Below are 23,912 nucleotides of genomic sequence, written 5' to 3'. Positions count from 1 at the left end.
TTCTTCAAGACCTCAATATGCTTTTAGCTTCCTGGGTTTGACAATCCAAGTGTGAATCAGGGATTACTGAGTATTAGAAGGATATCTATGCAAGCATGGCAACAGTGTTTGCAATTTCATAAATATTCTAGCTGAGTTGTCGTGATGAAGAGTGTCTTTTTCAAGCATGTGCACAGCCTGTGAATTGATTATCTCCATCTAATGTTCTTCTTTGGGGCTTCTACTCAGCTGCAGAGTGAAAAACAGTTAATCAGAGCCAAGGATTTTATAACAGATGAAAGCAGATATCTGTCTGGGAGATCCTGGGCATGTAGATGTTAACCCAAATAACAAACAGACCAGTTTTATCACTGAAATGCATCCTACCCAAGAGGCAGGAAGGAGCTGGTTTGCTGATTTCTACAATTTTGAAAGATTTTTTTTTTATCAACAGCTTAGTCATTCAGTCTGGAACATACCAATATGTATTACCATGAGAGGCTGACATGTCACTTTATTTTCTTCCCTTATACTTAGCCTTTATCTTCATAGCTCAGAGGACAGGCTGTATAATACAGTAATTTCAAGAAGTGGATCTAATGTTATATAGATGCAAGATGAGTTTTTACGTGCTGCGAAACTGGGATCAATAATAATTTGACAGTGTTGAAATCACTGTCCTATTTTGGGTTTTCTAATTACCTGAAACTGGTTCAGTTTCAGCCAATGTGTTGATACTCTATAGTTGTTAATGTACTGAAGTCTGAAGACAACCACAAAATTCTGGAAATTCAGTCTGAAGTGCTAGCGTTTGAAACAAAATGGGGCAGCCCCTGCACTATAAAGGTCAAATTAACCTATTTTCATGCTTTTATTTCATTGCTCAGCATTTCTTAAAAAATAATTCTTGCTGTAAAGGTGCTTGCTACAAGCACTTGAAGAGTAACAAACGGATTTTCCTTTTCAAAAATCTTATAGATTTATGATTTTTACTATTAATATTTTTAGATCATCAAGGGTTTTAGAGATTTGTAAGCATTTATTTTGCAGGATATTTATTCTTTCTTAATTAAAAGAATCAGTGTTATATAAGCAGAAAGGTTATTTTGAGGTAGATAAGTCAGAATGCAGAGTACAGGAGGAGATGTTGCTGAAGACTTAGAATATTTAAAAGATCAAAAAATTGTATTATCTTTATTCACTTGCTATTTTTGTACATTTTAAGTTAACGAGCTTTAATCTAGAGTTATTTGATGCAGAAGAGTTTTCAGCAATATACTATAATGAACAAAATGTTTCACTCTACAAATTCTTTTTAAACATTGGTGTGTATAATATTTTTGGGCTAATTGCACATTTCCAGGAATTATTTTATTCTTCTGTCTGAGGTACTTCAAAGTATCCCAGAAGTTGTATTGACACACAACTGAACTGCTGTACAATAACTCAATGCTGCCAAGCTAAGGAATGACAATGAGGGGAGAACCTATCGCACTTTACAACTTCCAATCTCTGCTCTGTGTGGGCAGGGACAGGACCCAAGGGAATGGCTAGAGCTGTGTCAGGGGAGGTTTAGGAAAAGGTTCTTTCCCCAGAGGGTGGTTCGGAACTGAATCAGCTCCCCAGGGCAGTGGTCATGGCCCCAAGGCTGCCAGAGCTCAAGGAGTGTTTGGGCAGTGCTTTCAGGCACAGGGTAGGATTGCTGGGATGTCTGTACAGGGCCAGGAGTTGGTCTTGATGGTCCTTGGAGGTTCCTCCCAACTCAGCATTTCCTATGATTCTGTGATAGTAACAAGAAATAGATAACTTGAATGTAAGCAGAAATTGCAATACAAACCTACCGACAAGGCCTCAAAACCAAACAAAAAAACCACATCAAAAAAACCCTTCCATGGATTAAAACCCCACCAAACAAACCATCCTTAGTTACATCATGCCCACATTAATAAAATTATTTCTGTCTCTTAAATACAGTTTTTAGTACAGTTTTTTTGACAAGTTAAGGATAAAACATCTTATTGATACCATTTGATGGAGAGTAGATCTGGAATTTTAGTTCACAGAGTCACAGAATATTTTGGGTTGGCAGAAACCTCTGGAGATCACCCAGCCCAACCCCCTGCCCAGGCAAGGTCACCTAGAGCAGGTGACAGACACAGGTGGGTTTGGAATATCTCCTGACAGGCAGACTCCACACCCTCCCTGGGCAGGTGTTTCAGGCTCTACCACCTCCACAGAAAGAAGCTCTGCCTCATGTTGAGGGGGACCTTCCTGTGTTTTAGTTTATGGCCATTGCTCCTCATCTTGTCACTGGGCACCATTGAAAAGTTGATAACGATATCCTGATAAGCTTTTGATTAGCAACTCTTTGTTGGTTAGCAAATGGTGTTTAATAACAAGAAAGTGTAATTAGAGAAAGAAAAGAGATGTTCCTGGAAGTGGTTTTGGTTTTGTTCTTTTTCTGTGATCAGTCTGAGGGATTAAAGCAAATTATGGACTATCCTGTAAGGGGTCTTGAGGACTTGGTAGGGAAACTCAAAATGATGTTGTGACCCACAGCCAAAGGGGATGGTGTTTTCTCTCTTAGATCTCAGGAGGACATTAGTGCTGCAAACATAACAAGGACAGAATCTCCAGCTCTAACAGTTATTTCAGTACATAAGTACTGTTGTGGAAACATCCAGAAATTCTGGGTTATGGAGAATTCTGTAAGCTCATATGTAGAGGTTGTACTGATAGAATATTTAATTATTTTTTTACTTACAGAACAACAGCAAACCATGCTCTTCAGTTCAAACACCTAAAAACTCCAGGGAGCCAACATGACTAATATAATCAAGATATGATTTATTTTAGACTTCAGCCTTACATTAATTTTTATTCTATCAGAGACCTTCATTAATAGGCTTCACTTCTATACAGCATAATTTAGGAGATATTTTACAGTTTTATAAAAGTGTTTACTTACACCTGTATGTTTTCCTTTTATACTTATACAGTTATGGATTGTTCACTTCCAAAATACTTTTGCAAAACTTTACTCTGAAGGTGTTTATTTGCAATAGCCGATAAACAAACTGAGAGAAACTGTGTGAAATTACTCCTCACCCCACTGCAAAAAAAATATAAATTAGAACCACATAACAAATTTCACAACAATATATACTGAAATGCAAACCAGTTCATCTTCTGATGGGAAACACTTTTAGGCATCATAGACATTAATTTTTAATCATCATGGAAATAAAATTGACCTATATGCAAATGAACAGAGTATAAATATTTTAATCTAAAAGTGCTTTTCCTTCTGTCACTGTGAAACAGCTAAAACTACACCTCTGAAGTGCAGAACATAATATTGGCTTTAGTTATTTTATATTGAGTAGTGTTTTGAGACAACAGAGTCTGATGGATCGAGCTGTGGTTTTAGGATTAGAAACCCTGGATTCCTAGTCCTGGCTCTGGCTTTCTTCCAGAAGGAAATTGTAGCCCTTTTGAGTTTAGCTTTCCTTCGCTTATTAAAATGGTAGATTATATTATTGCAAAACTTCCTTGAAAATGCTGATTAATGCACATATGTCTTTAACTTTCATATGTGAACAATTCTAATGTATATTTCTTCATATTAAAATCATGTAACACATTCATTTTACTGCATATAGGTGTAATTTCTTTATAAAATAATTTGGATGCTTCTACTGGTATTTTTTTACAGGTGCAAATTTACAGCTTCAGCATGTTTTTTTCCTCAAACAAAGCAGAACTATACATTAATCAACCATTTCCTTGAATAGTGGAATGAAAATAAGGACAAAGGATGGTGTATTTTTCCTATTTAATTAAATATGGAAAATTAAGAGAGCCTCCCAAAAATTTTACTGGGATTGCAAACAAAGAAATGCTATTTCCTTCTCATTTTCTTAATTATTTATGACTCTATGAAGAAGAAACTATCTCAGTTTTCTTCATTCTTACGATAACTTGATAGAGGACTATTATCTTTTTTAAAACTAATTTTAGCCTTCTTTCTTAATAGGTTTTGTAGAATTTTCTTTAATGAAAAACATGTTTTAAAAGATGCCAAGAATCCTTCCTTCTCCTCATAATATCTTGAAAAATATAGATAATCTTGTTATACAGCATTAAGCAATCTCATATTCTGAAGGTCAGAGAAGATATATATAGCACTTCAAATTCAGCAGAAAGTACATCTGTTGATGCATCTCTCCCAGTCACTTTCCTCTCAATAAATCCTAGCCTACTAAAACCAGAAAGTGATAAGCATCTGCAGAGTTTGCATCATCTCAGACTATGATAAATTGAAATCCAGAAATAAGGAAAGGTAAGAACACAGAAATTTCAGACATTTTCCTTTGCTAAAGAGTGAAACAGATTAGCTACTTTAGGTTAGGGGTTTTTTTTTGTTTTTTTTTTTTTTCCCCATGGATATCCTGGTGCATGAGCAAAGTAAACAGGATGATCACCGATAGAAGAAAATTCCTAATGATTATAGCAGAGGGGACGGAATGTGACTGGCCTTTTAAGAGTCCACTGCCAAATGGCAGTAGTGAGGTTTCAAAGTTCTGTGTTCTTTCTATGCCGTTTGATATTAATGAGAGTTGTGAGTGCTGGATCCATTCTGGATCAGGTCTCAAATTAGGGGCAGCCTCACTCACCTGTAGGCAGAAAACTGGGGAGTCCTCATGCTGTTGGTGTGCTATGGAGAAAACCTGACTCAGAAATTAGAGATTATGATCTTCCTGGAATGAAAGTCAGGATGAATAAAGTAAAACTGTTGCTTTAAAAATCCTCCCTAGAAGCTGGAAAAAGAGTAGCAGGAACTGGCATCAGTTTTTTCATTTTGGGGTTTTATTTTGAGCCTATAAACCTCTGAATGTTCATTTGCCCTGATCACATGAAAGCAGACATTACCCTTTCAGATATTTCTTTCATGACAACTGCCAGGACATATGTTTTTTATGACAAAGATCTAGCTCCATACTGAGAAACAAACAAAGAATAAAAAGTTCCATGGGGAATGAAGCTGACAAGGGTGAGGAAAATGCCTTTATCTAGGTCTTGTATTCCTTGTAAATTGTCTTTCTTTGTGTCTGTTTTTGTCTGTCTCATAGAATCAAAAAATGGTTTGGCTTGGCAGGGACCTTAAAGACCCCTTTCTATTTCTGCAGTGTTCCATAACATAACACAACACAGTAACTCATTTAGCTGTTTTCTGATAATTTCTTCCTTCGAGTACATCTCCCTTTGTATACACAAAGGTACAAAAACATACACTCCCAACCAAGCAACCAAAATTTGAAAAGAGTTAAAGGACCACAAATGTCTTGCAGTTTAGCATATACTGAAAATTTAATTTGTTAATTTGCATTGGTTTACAACCCTGACTCTGTTTTTTACTGTTGCACAAAGTTTCAGTCGGTCACAAAATCTGTTTTACTTCATCATCATCATGGCGTGACCCCAGTTTTATTTAGTGGCTGATTTAACCTCCATGCTCAGGTTGATACCATTCTGGGTGGGCTCTTATGTTCCATACTCCAAGTGAAACATTTTGATGTAGAAACACTGCTCTGCCTGTTTTTTTGTTTGTTTGTTTGTTTGTTTTTAAAGGTCTATAAGTACTGTGGCTGTTCCATTAAGAATAAACCAGCTCTAGAGCATTGTTACTCCCATAAGAACTCTGATTAGAAACCCTTCAGTCCATGCCTGTATTTTTGTGTGTCTGGTTTCTTGCCTCTAGGCACTATATGTACCATTATCTCTTATACTTAATAAATTATCTTTCTTTAAAGCTGCAATCAAGTTTCTGGTTTGCTGCTGCTGAAACCTAAGATGAAACAAGAAAATTTAAGTTACAGATGTATTATTGTATATGCTTTATGCCTTTTACGGAATTTTTATTTTAATTTTATAAAACTGAAGCAGATAAGAAGCAAAATCTCTAGCCTTGATGCTCAGGGATATTAAATAATGGGATTCTTACATAAGAGAGAAAAAGATTCAAGATTTAACATGCCTCCAGAACTTCTGTTCTGCTTCCGAATTCAGTCCCCACGCTGTAGTTCTTTGATAAAAAATAACAAATTTTGCAGGCACTTCTACGTCCAACAAAAATCCCTGATGGAAAAGAAAAAAATATCAACACAATCCTTTCTTGTTGACCATGTGTTTCAGTGAACACTTCACCTGTGGCTAAGATTTTCACATCTTTAGTATTCACTGAGACAAACCAGTTTTCTCCCCAAAGCTCCAAGCTATGAGCTTGTTCATGTCTGAATTCCCAGCTGAAAAGCTTGAAGCACACATTGGACATTGCAGCTACTTTTGTTTTACCTTGCACCTGGAGGAAGCCCAGAGTTGCACCTTTTGCTGTTTCTCTCATAGAATTAGGTGTTCCCAGCTTTCATTTTGACCAAGGATGTCAGACATGGTAAAGGCATTCTTTTCCTCCTCTTGCTAAAAGTAAAAGCTTAGAAGTTTTGCATTACTGGGCTGTTGGCCATGCTGTGAAAAACAAAAAAGCACAGCTCATAGCCCCAGGTATTTGTCATTGAACAGAAGAAACCTGGGAACATCAATCGTATGGCTTCGTTTTCAGACATGTCCGGTATAACAACTGTTTGTACTCAGCTGCAAGTGCAACTTTTAAAGATGATTTTTAAAAGGAGCTACATTTTATAGAAACCTACAAGAACAGCAGTAATATTACAGACAAAAACCCTAATTCCTTTTGCAAAGTTCCATCATGCATTGGTAAAACCTTGTTGAGAGAAGAAATTTGAAGTCCTGCAAGTTTTGTTTGCATGGGGATACAAATTCCAAGTGCTTGCTCAAACTCACTTGGTACATCATGCAGCAAGTCCAAGTCACTAAATAAGTTCAGTATGCAATTCTACTGATACATCTTGCCTTGGGTTTAAAACAGTTGGAGTTCATGAGAACATGTGGGAAAGAGGTTGTAGAGATGAAGAAAGGTCTCCACCCTGTGGGGAGCTGAGCATTAGGGCTTTAAGGAAATCTGGTGGGAAAATGGATTAGCCAGTAGGTGATATTTACCAATTTAAACAGTTAATTAAACTTTTGGAGGCTCCTGCCAGATGAGTTTTTTGTTTCTGTCTTCATATCACTGATGTGCATTACTTTAGTTTAAAAATAAATAAATAAATCAGGATCTGTATGTTTCATTCTGACTTTCTGACTTTCTCAGCCCAGAAGCTTATGCTTTATTCAGATCTTAAAGTTGGGATGATGTGTGCAGAGAATGTTTTTGAATGCAGGAAATGCAGTCATTTCCTGCGGAGCCAGAAACAGAGCAGGTCCCAAAGTGTAGTTATTGTTCCTGAAATGCTGTGAAAATGCAGAAATCTGGTGTCATTAGCTCATCTTCCACACAACATGGACTGTCTTTCTCCATCTTTTTCCCTGTACTTCTCCTGTCCCTTCAATCATCCCATTTTCATGTTTCTATTCAAGAGAACTCTGGCACATATGCTAGGCAATTATTTCTTTAATTATATTCATGAAAACTGCCTGAAGAGAAAGAAAAATTAAAAAACTGTTTGAAAGTCTTGTGCTTTCAACAGTGAAAGGTCAACTGCTTAAAAAAAAATTACATTATTTCTGTGAAAACACTGTTACATAAGCCATACTGACTTAGGTCCTCAGATGGTCTTGTATGCTTTTGATTAAGAGAGGTAGGACTGGAGAAAACAAGAAAATAAATATCACTGAAAATAAATTTTAATGTCCAAAGTGCAACATATATTCATGGCCATAAATTTTACAATGGTATCACTATTTATTTCTGGGTTTTTTTGTTTGTTTGTTTGTTTTTTGTTTGTTTGTTTTTGTTTGTTTTTGTTTGTTTGTTTTTTGGTTTGTTTGTTTGTTGTTTTTTTTTACTGTGTTAAAGTTGGAACTTCTGCAGCAAGCTCTAACACTTGCCAGTGATTCCCATATTGTCCTGCATGAGTGGATGAAATGGAAGAAAGGAGCTTTGCGGCAACTGGGGATACCTGTTTGTCTCAGTTTAAGGAGACAGAAGTGTTTTGCTAAGGAGGATGAGTTATGAGGTAGACCAAAACTCCTCTCTCTCAGCAATTGTAAAGCTGAAATTAAGAGGCTCCAATCGAGGAAGTATGGAAAAAGGAAAAAAAACCAACCCTTTATTAAAAGAGATATATATATTGGCAAAACCAGCAACAGAACATAAAAACAACTAAGCAATAATCCTGTACCTGAAAGTCCCCTTCAAAAAGGAAACAGTTTGATACTTCTCTGTCCTCTAGCGCGATTCTAATCACGGTCGGCAGGAGCGCTGTTGGATCACTGGAGGAGCAGAGCCTGCAGTGCTCGGTGTTGGCCAGCAGGGGGTGCTGTTGGGCCCTGGCGGCCACTGCGTGGGGTCCCGGAGAAGCCGAAATAGAGACCTTCCCCCCACTGAGGAGGGGAACGGGGAAAGAGGGAAAGAAGGGCGGTTTCTTTCCCACAAAACTCACGCTGGCTGTGGCTGGCTGTGGTTGGGACTCCTTCCCTCCTCGACAAGCACAAATTGCTGCCAAAACACGGGATTGGAGGAGGGAAAAAGAAAAAAAAAACAACCCCCTTCCCAAAAGGTTCCTTTGCAGGATGGGCCAAACCTCTCCGATGAAATCTGAGCAGGTCCAGCTGGTGACAGAGCAGATCGCAGGCAAGCTGAGGCCAGAGAACAGACAAATGACCAGGTCGAGAGCAAAATGGTCTCAGAGCTTTTCCAACACACTTTGCACCTGTTAAGGCAAAAAGTGAACTGCCTCTTTCCAAAGACAGGAGGGGAGAAAAGTTCCTCCCTCCCAACACACCTCTCACCCTCCCAGCCTTAGAGAAGGCAATCAGCCTGGAATTCAGGTCTCTAGCTAGTTCTTTTGTATAGTTTCCCCTCCCTTGTTCAACACCTTCTTTTACAGCAGGATAGGGGAAAGGAAAATTTCTGCTTGGATTTTTAGAACAAGTAAACCTATGATACCATTTCTTAAGGCAGCATTTGAGCATTAGTTCCACCAGAGGTAATGGAGCAAGGAAGCTTTGCAGAAATTTGAGTAACCTCCAAGCACCATCAATGTGGGCAATAGCCAAACCACTTTTTGTTAGCTGGATTCCTCACAAGCAGCAGTTGTGGGGGTTTAAAGATTGAAACTTAGAACATGTTCAGCAAAAGTGACATGAGAAGTGACAAATTCAAGAAAGGAGACACTTATTTTATTTTTTTAATAGATCCCAGGTTACCTGTCTGGAGTGATGCCTTTCCCATGACCTGTACATATACAAAACATGAAGTTTATAAAGTAGCAAATAGCGCAGGACAGGATGAAAAATACAAAAAGAAGAAAAAACTAAGGAAAAATATTCAATAAAATATTTTACCACAGCTACAAAACTTACCACTTATTTAATTTGTGCATATATCAGGAGTGAACTGATGTGCACTTCTTTTTCAGAGCCTGTGTAATTTTTACACCATACTGATAAAGTTAGTCATGAGCAATATAACAAGAAACAAGATTTAAAAAAAATCAAACCAAACAAAAAAAGAGAAAAGAGTACCTAAAGAGAGATGTTCCTTCTGCTTTCCACCTTAGTTGTCTGAACAGGAAATTTCTGTTATTTTAGCAACAGAGTTGCGGCAAGTTCCATTTGATTATAGTTCTTAATACACAGAGCATCTGGCGGTACAGAGGTTTAAAAGGACACTTCCCCAGCTGAGGAACTGACATGGGAGAGAAAGATAGATTACTTGAAAGAGTAAATTGTGGAAAATGGATGAAAGAGAAAATACAGTGTAGGGAAGGAAGTAGACGTCAAGGAGGAAAAGTCAAACAGCAACTGCTCCAATATATGTGACTGAAAGGTGAAAACATAGGAAGAATGTAGAAGAAGCTCACCAGAAGGATATAAAAACACAGGTGCCCAGTGAGGTTGGCAGTCCAGCAGGTAACTGTTCTTTCCCCATCTGAAAGAAGTCACACAATAAAACCTAAGATGAATGCTACTGAATTATCTTTAACTGTAATATAAAATTTTCAACTTCAAAAATTTTTTGCCTTAATTCATGGTAGCTTCAGTCAAAGTAAACAATCAAAAATCCTGCCCTCTTTCTTTTGATTGCAGGACTAGATCCTGAAGCATTTTCAGTACTTCCTTCAAAACACTCACCCAACGAGTCTTGCCATCACATCAGCTCAGTCTGAGAAATTCTTTCTTCTTACTCTGCGTGGTTGAACTGCTCAGGTCAGTCAGTGCACATTGTCCTCTTCAAAAAAAGGGACCTTCTTCCGGTTTATATAAAATAAAGATAAACAAGAATATAAGATATTTTGATGACTTTGAGAAGAGATTTTGATGAGGGAACTGTTTAACCACTAATATAAATGACTACTGACCACGTGAAAGATTTTAGCAGAAGGAAGCTAAATGCCTTGAGAGGTTTTCCTAGCAGGGAGTTCACACTATTGGACTTAATTCATACTATGGATGTGTGAATTACATTTTCTTTCCTCTTAGTTGGATAATAAGGCAATAAAGCTTCCTAATGTGTTAATGTGTCAAATTGAAATGTGTTGAACTGGATGATGAGGATGATTAAATAAGATTTTTTGCAATAGTGAAGTTGGGCTGCCTAAAACCAGTGATTTGAAAACCCAGTAAAGGTAATGGACCATTAATGATGATGGAATGATATAACTGAACTGATTGAATAAGGTTTTGTGAGGGATGAAAATATAAAGTATAATTTATACAGATTAAATTGTTTGAGTTTTCAAATGGCACTTTCATTTTTAGGAGAGATTCACATGAATTTTTTAAAGATCTTATTTACCATGTTTTTCTAAAATACCAAGATAGTACTCACAGCAAGATAACAAAATATTGCTTTGCCAAATGCAGCGTTAATTCTAGTTACAAAATGATGTTAACTACTGATGTTAACTCATTGCCATTGATATATGTCTTAAGCTTTTTTTTCTAATTACTTCCTTAAGTTAGTCAAAATAGCAAATGTAAGTCAGGCTGCACGAACATAATTTCAGTTCAACAAACTTAAGTAATTTTACTTTTGATTTAGCAAGTTATTTTATTTTCTTTCATTTCACTGTGTTACTTCTTTCAGGAATTATTTTTACCTGACAAGGAACAGCCCTGGAAAGTATTTTTTTTAATATATATATATATTTAGATGTATATATAATGACAAGCACAGCAATTGTTTTTCAACCTGTTTTTTATGCACATCAATTACGAGGAAAGGAAGTGTTACACTTATGAAGGTGTGCTGAGAAAAAAAAAACAACGTTAAAATGTACTTTTTATGATGTTTACCAACCTTTTCCCCCTACAGTGAGACTCTATATTTCCTAGAGAATAAATAGAGAGCCTTATTCATTCCTTTCTTTAACAGTATTAGGAGATTTGAAGCAGAACAGTTCTGCTGATGAAATTCAACCTGGCTCCAGGGGAACAGCCTAAGAGCATGAGAATGGCACTGGTGAGCCAGAAACTGTTGTAGTTTCTACACGAACAAGAGAAATCAACCTGTTCTCAAACAGGTGGGGAGAGCAGATAGGAAACACAGCTGCCTGTAAGCCATGAATATCACCAGTAAAGTTTAGGACTCCTACTTTGCAGGAAATTCTATTTGTTTCGTACTTTTACCTCCGTACATACTCATGCTTTACCAAACGGAAACTGATAGCTGGAATAACAATATAGTGCCAATATCTAAAAAACCCCAATTTTAAGTAGGCTTAAAATTCTGTCAGTTAAAGGATGAAATACTCCTAGGACTTGATAAGAAATTAAGATGATTGCTGTTCTTTTGATGTGACTCTTAACTAACCCAGCTATCATGTAAGACATTCTGCATTTAAAAATAACCATTTTCTTCAAGCAGGAAATTAATAACTCACTCAGAAGGGAGGGAACCATATGACAATGACTATGTTAGTTCAAAAACATTGATGTGTGTTTAAAACCTGCATGTAGGTGAAAAGAAAACCAAGAACATTGTGGCTCAGAGATGTGAACTGCAAACATGAAACACAATTTTAAATGCAAGTTCCTTTAAGAGGGATGTAGAATTCACAATATGACATCTAGAAAATAAGTCCTGGAAACAAACAAATGGGATATAGAATCACAGAATTTCAGCAAGGGTTTGGGTTGTAAGGGACCTTAAAACTCAACTTGTTCCGGCCCCTGCTACAGTCAGGGACACTTTCCACTATCCCAGGTTGCTGCAAGCCCTGTCCAGCCTGGTCTTGGACACTTCCAGGGATGGGGTACCCACAGCTACTCTGGGCAACCTGTGCTAGGGCCTCACCACCCTCCCAGAGATTAATTCTTTCCCAATATCCCATCTAACTCCACTCTCTGTCAGTGTGAAGCTATTCCCCCTTCTTCTGTCACTCTAGGCCATTGTAAACAGACTCTCTCCATTGTTCCTGTAACCCCTTCAGGTCCTGGAAGGCCACAATTAGGTCACCCCAGAACCTTCTCTTCTCCAGGCTAAAAAATACCAATTCTCTCAGCCTTTCCTCACAGCAGAGCTGTTCTATCCCTCTGTTTACCTTGGTGCCTCCTCTGGACTCACTCCAGCAACTCTATGTCCTTTCTAAAGGAAGGACAGACCTTTAGCTTTTTAAGCAACAGTGGAAAACTTGCATTTGAAGTGCTGGTGGTGTGAGGAAGGTTTTTGTAAGTGGAATATCTGAGGGAAGAAATGTATAGCAAATTTAGCAATTAATACATGCACTTAGAAGCCTGACTTTGAGACCTTTGCATTCCAAAGACTGTTTCCCCTTGACAACCATTAGATTGTGTTTCATACTATCACGTAAAGTGAGGGAGCAAAAGCTCGACAATCAACAACATGTACCCCAATGAAAAATGACACATTACTACTCCAGCTAAATGCTTGCAAATTGATGCTTTTTTACAAAAACCATGAAACAAAGAGAAACAGGTACCTTCTCTCCCCTTCTGAATGCAGGAATGATGCTTCTCATGCTTTTCCCAACTTAAAACAGCAGATGGGACAAGCAATAGCAAAAACACAGATCCCCCAGTGTATTTTGCATTGAGTAACTCAAGATCACTAGAATTTCTGTCAAGAATTAAGTAAAAAAAATTCTAATTATTTACTAGACAAAATAAAAATTAAGACCCCCCCCTCCTTAACTATCAGATGTTGTCTTGGGCATGAGATGATTCTTTGGCACACTGTAGTGGTTTGAATCTTGTTTTCCCCCAGAGGCTAAGAAAAATGGTAAAACCCCAAGGGGTGGAAACCCCTGGAAGTTTTGAAGTTTTGTCCAATGGGCGCTCCTGCAAAATGTAAACATTCCACAAGCTCACCGGAAGAGATGAGTGGTAGTTTGGTTGTTGGTAGGAGAGGTGGTCATGTTGTAGAGCCACGAGGAAAGGGGCTCAGAGTCCCTTGGGGCCTCTGGGCCCCGCTCTCTAGCCCCTGCTGGGGGGACTGCAGAGACTTGGAACAGTGTTAGACTGGGCTAAGTGTCTGTAGTTAAGCCGGGAGATGTTTTCTTCACCATGGGCAGCGGAGACAGAGCAGAGACAGCAGTGGCAGACGCAGCGTCCAGAGACTCTGGCTAAGAGCCAGGACAGATAAGAACTGAACCGGAGAAGCAGCAGAGACATGCAATTGAGTAAGGGAGACACTGAGTTGTCCCGGAGAGCCGAGAAGGAGAGTCAGCAGCAGAGCTACAGAGTTCTGGGGGTAAGAACTGAACCAGACCCCCCAAACTCCTTTGAGACCCCTCTGAGAAAAAGAGGGAGATGGACTCCTATTAAGGAGAAGAGTTTTGGACATGCAGCACCGGAGAGAGAGAGGAGCTGAGCCAGGATGGTTTGGGAGGTTGGTCTTAGGGGGCCTCCCTTGCTGCAAGCTACAGGGAAGCTCCCAGCCTGAGAACAGGGCACAGAGGCCCTGCAAGGAGCTTGAATCTCCTGAAGATACCAGACTGTCACGAAGCCCCCTGTGCTCGTGATATGACCATGGTGGAACGACCTTTGTCTGGGGTGACGTAGTCCACGGAAGACCACTTTACCTGCCTCAAGGGGCCGAGGGAGCTTGGATACCTCCCTCGTGAGTGCTGGCAGAAATTCAGCTATCAGCTGCTGCATGCATGAGAAGAAGAAACCTGCTGCCTTGGAAGATACTCCTGCTTAGAGACTGGAAGGGATCTGTTCTTCTTTCCCTCCTGGACTTTTATTTGGAGGGGAGAAGAGATCTGGTCCATTGTAAATACTATATGTCATGATAGAGATAGTTGTGATCGTGTGTATAATGTGTTATAATATTTATTTGTACAGTCATTGTAATTTATTCCCTTTCCCCCACTTTGAGTCTGGCATGTTTTGTCTGGAAAACCCATCTCACATTAGGTTGAGATGGGGGAGGGCTCTAGGACTAGAGGATTGGATTTTGGGGCTATCTCAAACCATGACACACACCTAGATACTCTGAAAGAAAAACCAGTAAAACTAAACTATTAAATCTGTTGACATTAAAAACTGAAGTAAAAGGAAAATTATTAAAAAACACAAATATTAAAGCACAAAAAGACCATACTATATGGTAATGTTTAGAGATCACTGAAGCTGTATGTTTACAAATAGCATGCTATATTACAATTTACAGTAATTAGATAAAGGCCATAAACAACTAACTTCTGGGGTAATCTGAACATGTTGAAGTAAACTACTATCAAATCAACAAGGAAGGTACTATTATGAAAGCAGAAAATATATCATAATTGCAGCTATGAGTGCAGAAATGCAGATGGGAATGTTAATAATATAGATAGCAAAAGATAGACATGTTTATCTGAGCACTGATAATGCAGTTTGTGATATACTTTATCTATTGAGCACAAAGTGTGAAATGCTGTGAGGGAGCTGATAGTATGAGATATGATTAATCAACATCAAGAAAATCATCTGCTGTATAAAAAAAAGCACCACTAAAACATTATATAAAGTGTGGGAATAAATAAACAGGGTTGAATTCGGATTGCTGTTGTATGGGAAGTTAAATAAAGCTGAAGGAAAAGAAGGTTAATAAACATAAATCAAAGCAAAGTTACAGCTTTATTGATGAAGATAATCTTAGCAAGAAGTCCAAAACCACTGTGACAATGAAAACTGATATTTAGCATAACTGACAGTTTAACACTACTTTTCTCATGCTAGGACGTAATCCATGCACCCTACTAGAGAAAATCAATTACTCCTGAACCATGTATTTGTGGCTCAGAAAAGATGCTGCTTAAAAGAAAAATTGAGTAATCTGAATCCCTCTTACTTTATCATCTGAGCATGGCACAGCAGAAAGATTCAGCTGCACAACTAATCATATATATAATCCCATTGTATCATTTGTGGCTATACATAAATTACATGTATATTGTGGCCCATTTCAAGATATATATACTCTTTGAAATAGACTGTAAGTGTCAGAAACTTTGCTGATATCACTCTGACATGAAGTGAGGTACTTCTTTCACAAGATTTGAGGGATGCAAGAAAATAAACCTGCAAATACTTGATTTTACTCATCTCACTCTTTTTAGTGAAAGAATTGCTGAACTTCAGTGAAAGATTTGCAAGCACTTCACAACATATTTTAAATCTAATTTAACTCAAATCACAGTTTTTTAACACCAGAGTAGTCCCTCTGCTTTCAGTGGGAGGGGATTCCTCACAGACTGGCTTCCAAACCTGGAACAGATGAATTTCAGACTTGGACACACAGTGGAAGCAAGTTCACCTTTGGAAACTTCAGGACATTGACACAACAGTAATTGCTGGAATTTGGGGAATTCATCAGTGTGCAGTCATGAAACTGTTGGATGCCATGTTATATAGCAAGAAATAATTTATGACCAGCTTAGAGGCTCTTTTTGGGGTCTTACCCAAAACTGCAAGCCTTTAAACCTGAATAACTGAGCACAGACATGGAAATGTTGTAGAGCAATGTGGTACCTAAAGGCTGGTGAAAACACTTGAGTTCAGCTTCTTGAACACTGCGGAATTCAAAAAACAAAAAAACTAACTAACTTTTCCAAATAAAGCTTAAAGAAATTAAAGTGTTAATTCCCTACCAAATCAGGGAAAATTGCTGATTTTCCAGGGTAGTGATTGCAGGCTCCTGGTAGGTTTGAAGGAAGAAGTGTCACAAGGGGCTTTTAAAACTACAAGAGGAAAAAGGGAAAAGGTGAAGTTAAATTTACTCAGATAAAGTCGTGCGGTTTTCATTTGAAAGAGGGAAATCAGAGCAATTCTATAATTCATGGGGGGGAAAAGTATTGGAAGAAAGGATTTCAACATTGAAAATTTTACAGAAAGCTGAAGAGGGTACAACAGAAATGCTTTGTCTGTGCTCAGAGAACAGTAAGGATGGAAGATGCTACTAACTTTGATTTAAAGAATCTTAAAAGTGTAAGTCACCAGGATTAGGTTCACTTAGCCCTCCTGTAACACTGCAGATACAGAGGTAACATGTTTATGTCAATTTTATTCTACTATAGAAGGGATAGAACTTATATAGGTGAGAATTATGTTTAGATAACTAAAGCTGGGATGACACAGTGGTATAATTTAAATACCAGTATACAGGCCGAGGACACAGCCCAGCTGCTACCATATTCTGTTAAGTCATTGACATGGTTCCTGATGCGGCTTTGATGCAAAAAATCCAACACCCTCAAAAGTTCCTGAGCACGAGGTAGTCCCATTACATGATATGAGCTCAGGCACAAGTTGTGAGAGAAGAAATTTTAATTGTATGAATGAGATCTGTGCAGGTTGTCCATTTTGAACAGAGAAAAAGACTTGACCAGTTTTATCCATTAGTAGAGGTGGAGCCAGTAAATCCCACATAGAGAGAATTAATGTTCTCTAAGAGCTGGGTATAATGAACCCTGCTTCCTAAGGGTAGAGGTACTGTAGCTGATTGATTTTCATGTCTAAGCAGTTGCAAAGTGGTGCTGAAGTTTTACTCTTGAGTTGTGCAAATATAAAGCCTCCTTTTCTCTCGTTTCCAGCAGTGCATGAGCTCAGCTTTCTTCACAGCTCAGACATTTGCAGTCCATTTCCTCTCATCTCTTTCCTATTTCTGTAAATATTAAAAAAATATAATAATATGTTAGACCTCTATTATCTGTAAAACTGTGAAGACTCAAAAGTTATTATTGAAGGGGAGATACTGATAAGCAGACAGTGATTAATAATTGTGAAAAAAACCAACCCAAATAGGAAAAGCAGAAATGGGAAAATAGGGGAGAATATGATATATATTGTTCCTTTGACAATATAATAACAAAATTATCTCTGCTTGTCACCTCTCAGAAATCCATGCTGATAAACTTCTTTCACAACAGCTAGTATGTGTTTGCAAGTTATATAGTTTCCAAATGCTTCCAATCTCAATTTAAGATCCTTAAGACATTTTAACAGTAATATAGTCTTCCTTGAATATTTCTGAAAAGCAGCCACAAGAGTAATTTAAAAACAACAGTACAGATCAGCACTACCCTTAAATTCCATCCGTGTGAATTTATTGAAATGCTAAACTAACCATCCTCTGCATAAGGATATTTTAGGTAGCTTTCAGGCTGCTTTTCAATCAGTTTTGCCAGTTAGTCTGGAATAATTGAGGTTGTGAATTCAAAGGAATTACATTTATTTTTACATATATATATATGACAATGTTCCCTTCGGAGTTTGTAGAAAGAACAAAAAGATTCATGGTGTATATTTTCTTTAATATTCTCCATGTGGTCATAACAGTCTGCCATTATTTTAAACATTATTAGGTAAGACTTTTAGAATACTATTACATTTTTGCCAAGAAAAGATGATTTTTTTTTCTTTCTTTTTTAAGTGCTTCATAGGGTCTGTATTAATTTAAGTACTTCTACAGGCTCAATGATTGTGAATGTAGGGCAAATATAAGGACAATTTTTGTGCATTGGTAGATTTTATTTGTTCACACAGGCACACTTATGGCATGAAAAAATATGGATCTTCAGAAGCACAGTCTTACAAATGTTTTTTTTCTTGAAGGTTGTCTTTCAGGATTTCAGTTGTGAAATTCCTGGCCCTGAGACAAGATTTTAAAATCAATACCACAGCATGTTCCATGCATGTGCTCAGTGATGCTTCCAGCTGGTGAGGTCCTGTGGGCCAGGATGAACCTGTAGGTAACAAAAAATGAAGTGGAAGAGCTGCCATCACAGATGAGGTTAAACACAGGGCAAAGTGTACATCTGAGATAACACACAAGTTTGTTTTTTTAAACTCCACTCTGACACCTTCACATTGACAGCTTCAGAAGAAGGTTGCTGTTTGCTCAAGAGTGTTTTCCCAGAATGAAATGACTGATGGAACAGAAACACATTATGGTTTAAAAAAAAGGGAATAATGCAATATTTTACTAATTAAACTGTATTTACAGAAAGTGTAGCTCTTGCTTTGAGATCTGAATAGTCACATTTGCTCTCAGAAGTGCTATCCCATTTCTTCTTAAAGGAAGTGCTGCAAAAGACCAGCTTTGGTGTAAAATGTATTTTTCCATAAGGCTGCAAAACACTACAGGAAGAACAATTAAAGTGAATAGGCTTCATTAATTACAGAGGCTGATATTGCAGTAAAATGGCTGCGTTTAGTGACAAATTATGCCTTGTCATGCCTGTTGCAGACATAAACACATATCTCCTTTCTTGCTTGTTCTGGGAGAGGCAGATACAGACTCATTAAGGCTCTTTCTTACCTCTAGGAGAAAATGGATTAGGCTTACATCTTCAATCAGAATTTAGTATATGCAATGCTTCCTGCATTATTTTTCTTTGTGTGTGAAATAGGATCTTTGTAGGACCTCTCTGCTTATTTCTCATTACAGGAATGTAAAGTACTTTGCACACAGACTGCAACTCCTTAAGCTTGTGCAGATCAAGACTATAGGATTAACAAGGGGATTTAAGGAATACACTATTACTGTTGATCGTATCTTCTATTTCCATATACCACATGAATGAAGCATAATGAGGACAAGCAGTAAACTTGCTGCTCTACTTGGTATTCTGTGTTTTGTAAGAGCTAGTTTTGAGATAAACCTGAACTGTGACCAGGGCTGCCAAGCTGTGAGTAGAGATGTCAGAAGAAACTTAATATTTTTTTAGCCTTGAACAAGAATTAATCACTCTCAAAGCTCTTGATGTGAGTTAGAAAGGATGGATGACACCAAATAGAATATTATTTACATACACGTGAAATTTTAGAAGTGTGATCTGGGCAAGAAACCAGGTGTCTGTATGCAGAACAGCATGAAATTCAGTTTTCACATGCACAAATAACATGAATTCAGAAGTAAATGTGTTAAATCCTCAGTATACAAATAAAATCCTAGTATATACTGGGGAAAATCTTCCAATTATTTATAAAAGTTGTATTAAAGTCAAGTCTTTTCATTATTACCATTATCAATACCGGGTAATAGCTTATGAACAGCTGAAGTTACATGTAAGAAAATATTTACTTTTGAATGGTAAAAAGAGAATGAAAAATATAAATTAAGAGCAAGCTCATTTTTTAATGACTTCCCTGCTAATTTAAGATTAAAATGTGATCTTGTTACAGCTAAATGCTCTTTTAAAACAGGTATTTCAGTACACAAGATTGAAAATCACCATCAGTGTCGTTCCTTTAGTTTTGCCTTTTTTTAAAAATAAGTTTTTCTTACATTTCAAATTTTGATTTTTAAGATTTTAATTTTTTTATGTTTTACTTTTTGAAACATACTTCAAAGTACAAACATCCTGTAAATCCATTATCTGATAAATTTATCATTTCAAGCCAGAAATCCAGGAAAATTAAGGTATGTTATTATTTTGAAGAGAAAAACTGTAGAACAAAGTGTAGAAGCTTACACATATTTTGATAATCCTCTGATAACTTCACACTAAATAGTACATGAATCAAAAGCTTTGCTTTTTGCAAGTTTTATTCTGAAGGACTAAATTTTTTAAAAAAGTGTTTCTTTTTGTTTGACTCTTTTGCAATACTTTTAGGTATTTGAAAATCAAATAACTTCAGATATTATGGAGGAAAAGCTTCTAGAACCACATATGATCTGTTGGTGGTACAGGCTGGGGTTGGTGCTTTCTATTCCTGGAAATAAATCCAGCAATTTCTCAAGTCAGTTTCATGAAATCTTGAGTGTTCAGAATCTGCTCAATTTTGCTGGCATTGTCAGGGACAAGAATTGAGCAAAATACTATAAACTGATTGTACATTTAGTGAAAAAATGGCAGCAAAGTCTAATCTGTTATGCTACTGAGAAGAAAAAAATGCAGCCTTTTTGCTACTTGTAATGATATTTTCTAATATTAACAGTTCATGCAAACAAAATGAGTTCTATTAAATCCTTCATACAACATTGCATTCTATTCTGGAAATGTTTTAGCACAGTCTAATTTCCACTGCCCTTCACCAGATCTACAATTATTTACCATGTAAAATTAAATCTGTTGTCCCAGAAAATAATTTCTTTAAAGAATTTACAGTCTATACCATTTCTTCTTAAAAGAACAAGACAGCCTTTTTTTCTTTGTTTGAAAATGAAAAATGTTATCAAAGAGTTATTAGAAAGAACATGGCCTTCCAGAACATACTGTGCTAATTAACCTTCAATACTTTGATTTTTTGCTGTCCATAGTGTAAAATATTTCATTTTGTGATGCTGAACATTGTGGAATAGTTGGATCCGTGATCAGGGTAATTTCAATCAAGAGAAGTGATATTCAATTAGACTTCTGATTTTGGATTTTAGAGCAAATGCCAATGAAAACAAATCTTTTGTGAAAACATTTTATCAAACTAATTAAAGATTTGTAATGAAGTTTTGTGTGATGGCACAATTACATGTGAAAGACATAGGACTTAGATATGTCAAAATTTATATTTCCCCAAGTCTTGAAATATTTTTTAAGGCTCTGTTTTATCACATAAAATTTACATAAATTTTTTTCTAGGATAGGTCTCAAAATTTAACCTCATGTGAGGAATTACCATGAATAACCTGTGTTGATTGTAATAACGTTCAAAAGAATTGGATAGTACATTTTTTAAGCAGTTTTTTATAAATAGTCTACAGGAAAACATAAGACTGTTAAGCACTGAGTATAAAAATAACTGATGGCAAGAAGTTGAAGAAACAGGACATAGATTTGAAATAAATTGTGTATTATATGCATTTTATCACAAATATCTACCATTTTAACAGTCCACCTAAACTGCAATGCATTCTGGATTGTTGAATATTTTTGAACCCATTTTTTTTTCCATGGGACACTGAAAAAATGACCTGGTGTTGGAATGGATCTGAATTGTCCACCAATAGACAATGCCGTTTAGTTTGCTCAGAATAGTTCAAATGCTGAAATAATATAGCCTCAAAAATATTTTGTTTTAAAAACAGTTTAAAATTAATTCTTATATTGATAAATCTTCCTAAGAATGAGGAAAAATAATAAGTTGGCTTTTCTCAGTTTTAGAAGGAGTTTCCTTATAGTCCCACATAATTTCATGTTTTCATTAGAGAATATGATAAGAGCTTTTTATCTGAAATTGTTATTTTTTAGTAGCTGTATTAAAGAGAGGTCCAAAGGGTAAAGGAAAAAAAAAAAAGACTTGAACAATAAGAGTTTACAGGTTTGGAGAGTTGATATGGTTTGAAGCTGGCTCCCTGCCAAGTCTCTAAACCTCACCACAAGAAGTCCCCCACCACCCCCCAAAAACCAAGGGAGAAGAGGAAAAAAACAAGAGAACCAAAACGAGAGAGACAGCTAAAGCAATATATAAAAATATATTTACACTTATATTACAGTTATATACAATTGAAATATATATACAATTTCACAAGGAAAAGGGAAAGGGAAGGGGGAAGGGAAAAAAAAGGAACAAAACCAAAATAAAATATATATATCCCAACCAGTAGCCCAAGATCTAGCAACTAAAAGAATTAGCAAAAGAATGTCTTACTACTCTCCTTGGGACAACAGAAAGTCACTCTGGAACGATTGCCAGCAGCCTCTGTCTCCCAAGTTCAGCAGGGCCTTACCAGGCCTCACTCCCCAACCCGACAGACTCAACAGCAGGGAAACTCGCACCTCCAAGCCACCGGAAGGAAAGAGGCCCAAAGACCTTTCCCCCTTTCTTCTTATACCCTGACTTACATAAAAATCGTAGGGAATACCGGGTAAATCTGGGCACTTCCTTGGTTACAAACTGGTCACCAAGGAAGGCGTAGACTAAACTACCACAAGAGTATTAGTAGATGACAATCTCAGATGTAGCATTCTTTCTCCTGGCAGAGACAAGGAAAGATCATGTAGACATTTCTGCCCACAGTGGTGTGTAGTGCAACATAATGATTAGCTTATTGTGGGGTTAACAATTTTTCTTCTAAAAATTTTCTTCTTCTGTGCAGAAAATTCCTTTTCAGTATCCTCCTCTCCATGGTAAATCAGCATACAATCTCCTTCCTGTTGGCTTCTGTATTTCAAGTTCCAATGAAGGGAAGTTTTAGTAAGCATAGCAGCAGTACAAATAATCTGTCTTCACGAATTGCCAATTTTAATTAAATTATTACAAAATATATTATTTCTTAATAGTTTGTGAGATTTCAACCTCAAATGGTTGGAAAAATGAAGTAAAAATAATGCTAATAATGCTAATAATGTTAATGCTAATAATACTACTAAAAATAAATAGCCTCAACTCACTAATACATGGCATTTGGATCATCCAGTCCCACCCCTGCCATGGGCAGCAACACCTCCCACTAGCCCAAGTTGCTCCAAGCCCTGTCCAACCTGGCCTTGGACATCTCCAGGGATGGGGCAGCCACAGCTTCTCTGGGAAACCTGTACCAGAGCCTCACCACCCTCACAGCCAAAATGCTTTTGATAGCCAGAATTTTCCTGAGAAAATAAACCTTCCTGATGAGCTTTCAAATACTTCAACAACATCTAGCTGACATTAACCAGTATACAATTTTCCTCTGACTTCCTATAAATAAACCCAGTATATTTAATAAAAAAGGAAAATTGCATACTTGCAACCAACTTGAAGGTTGGGTTATTGGAAGGAATGGCAAACCTTCATTTTATATATCCTGTTAACCTGGGGAAATCAGACCATATTCTTCAATTTTCAGCAAAACCACAGGAAAACTGTCTATACAGCCCTAAATTACCATCTTCTGGGAAAAAAAAAAAAAACAACGAAAAAACCAAACCCAAAAGAAAACAAAGCAAAAAATTATAGAAGGGCTAAAGGAAAAAACAGGTGACTGCATGTGGGGATGTATATTTATCTATATGCATATTTATCTATGTGCATCCATAGGCAATGCTTTATTTACAATCCTTTTGCAGGCAGAGATCTTTTTGCACCTGTTCTCCATCCCTTACTCATAAACGAAAACTAATATTTTGGGGAATAGCACAGAATCACAGAACATTTTGCGCTGGGAGGACCTGAAGAACATCCAGTTGCACCACCTGCCATGGGCAGGGGCACCTTTCCCTAGAGCAGCCCTTTGTGACACATCGGGTGCGGCCACTGTGACCTCGCTGGTGATGGTGGCTGAGAAAGTTGTGATGTCACAAAGGGCTCCACCCTGGCTCCACGGGAGGCAGAAGCAGCCCAGGAAAGGGAGAGGCAAAAAACGAGGGAAGGAAGGAGGGGGAAAAAAAAAGAAAAAGAAGAAGGAAAAAAAGAAAAAGGAAAAGAAAAGGAAAAAAAAAGAAAAAGAAAAAGAAAAGAAAAAGAAAAAGAAAAAGAAAAAGAAAAAA

The 23,912-nt window shown here is 37.1% G+C and overlaps 1 long non-coding RNA gene across 1 annotated transcript; it reads right to left on the bottom strand.

The window, feature by feature from the left end:
• Positions 1-15,310: 15,310 nt before the first annotated feature.
• Positions 15,311-22,187, bottom strand: LOC108493079. Its single transcript, XR_001873324.1, has 3 exons — positions 22,096-22,187; positions 18,101-18,251; positions 15,311-17,170 (listed from the first exon to the last, which is right to left on the bottom strand). It is a non-coding gene; the product is annotated as an uncharacterized LOC108493079 (long non-coding RNA).
• Positions 22,188-23,912: the final 1,725 nt, after the last annotated feature.

This window comes from Lepidothrix coronata, unplaced genomic scaffold, assembly GCF_001604755.1.
Source record: "Lepidothrix coronata isolate B3197 unplaced genomic scaffold, Lepidothrix_coronata-1.0 Scaffold14, whole genome shotgun sequence".
Lineage (NCBI taxonomy): Eukaryota > Metazoa > Chordata > Aves > Passeriformes > Pipridae > Lepidothrix > Lepidothrix coronata.
The sequence above is the reverse complement of the archived record's forward strand: the minus strand, read 5'-3'. Positions and strand labels throughout refer to the sequence as shown.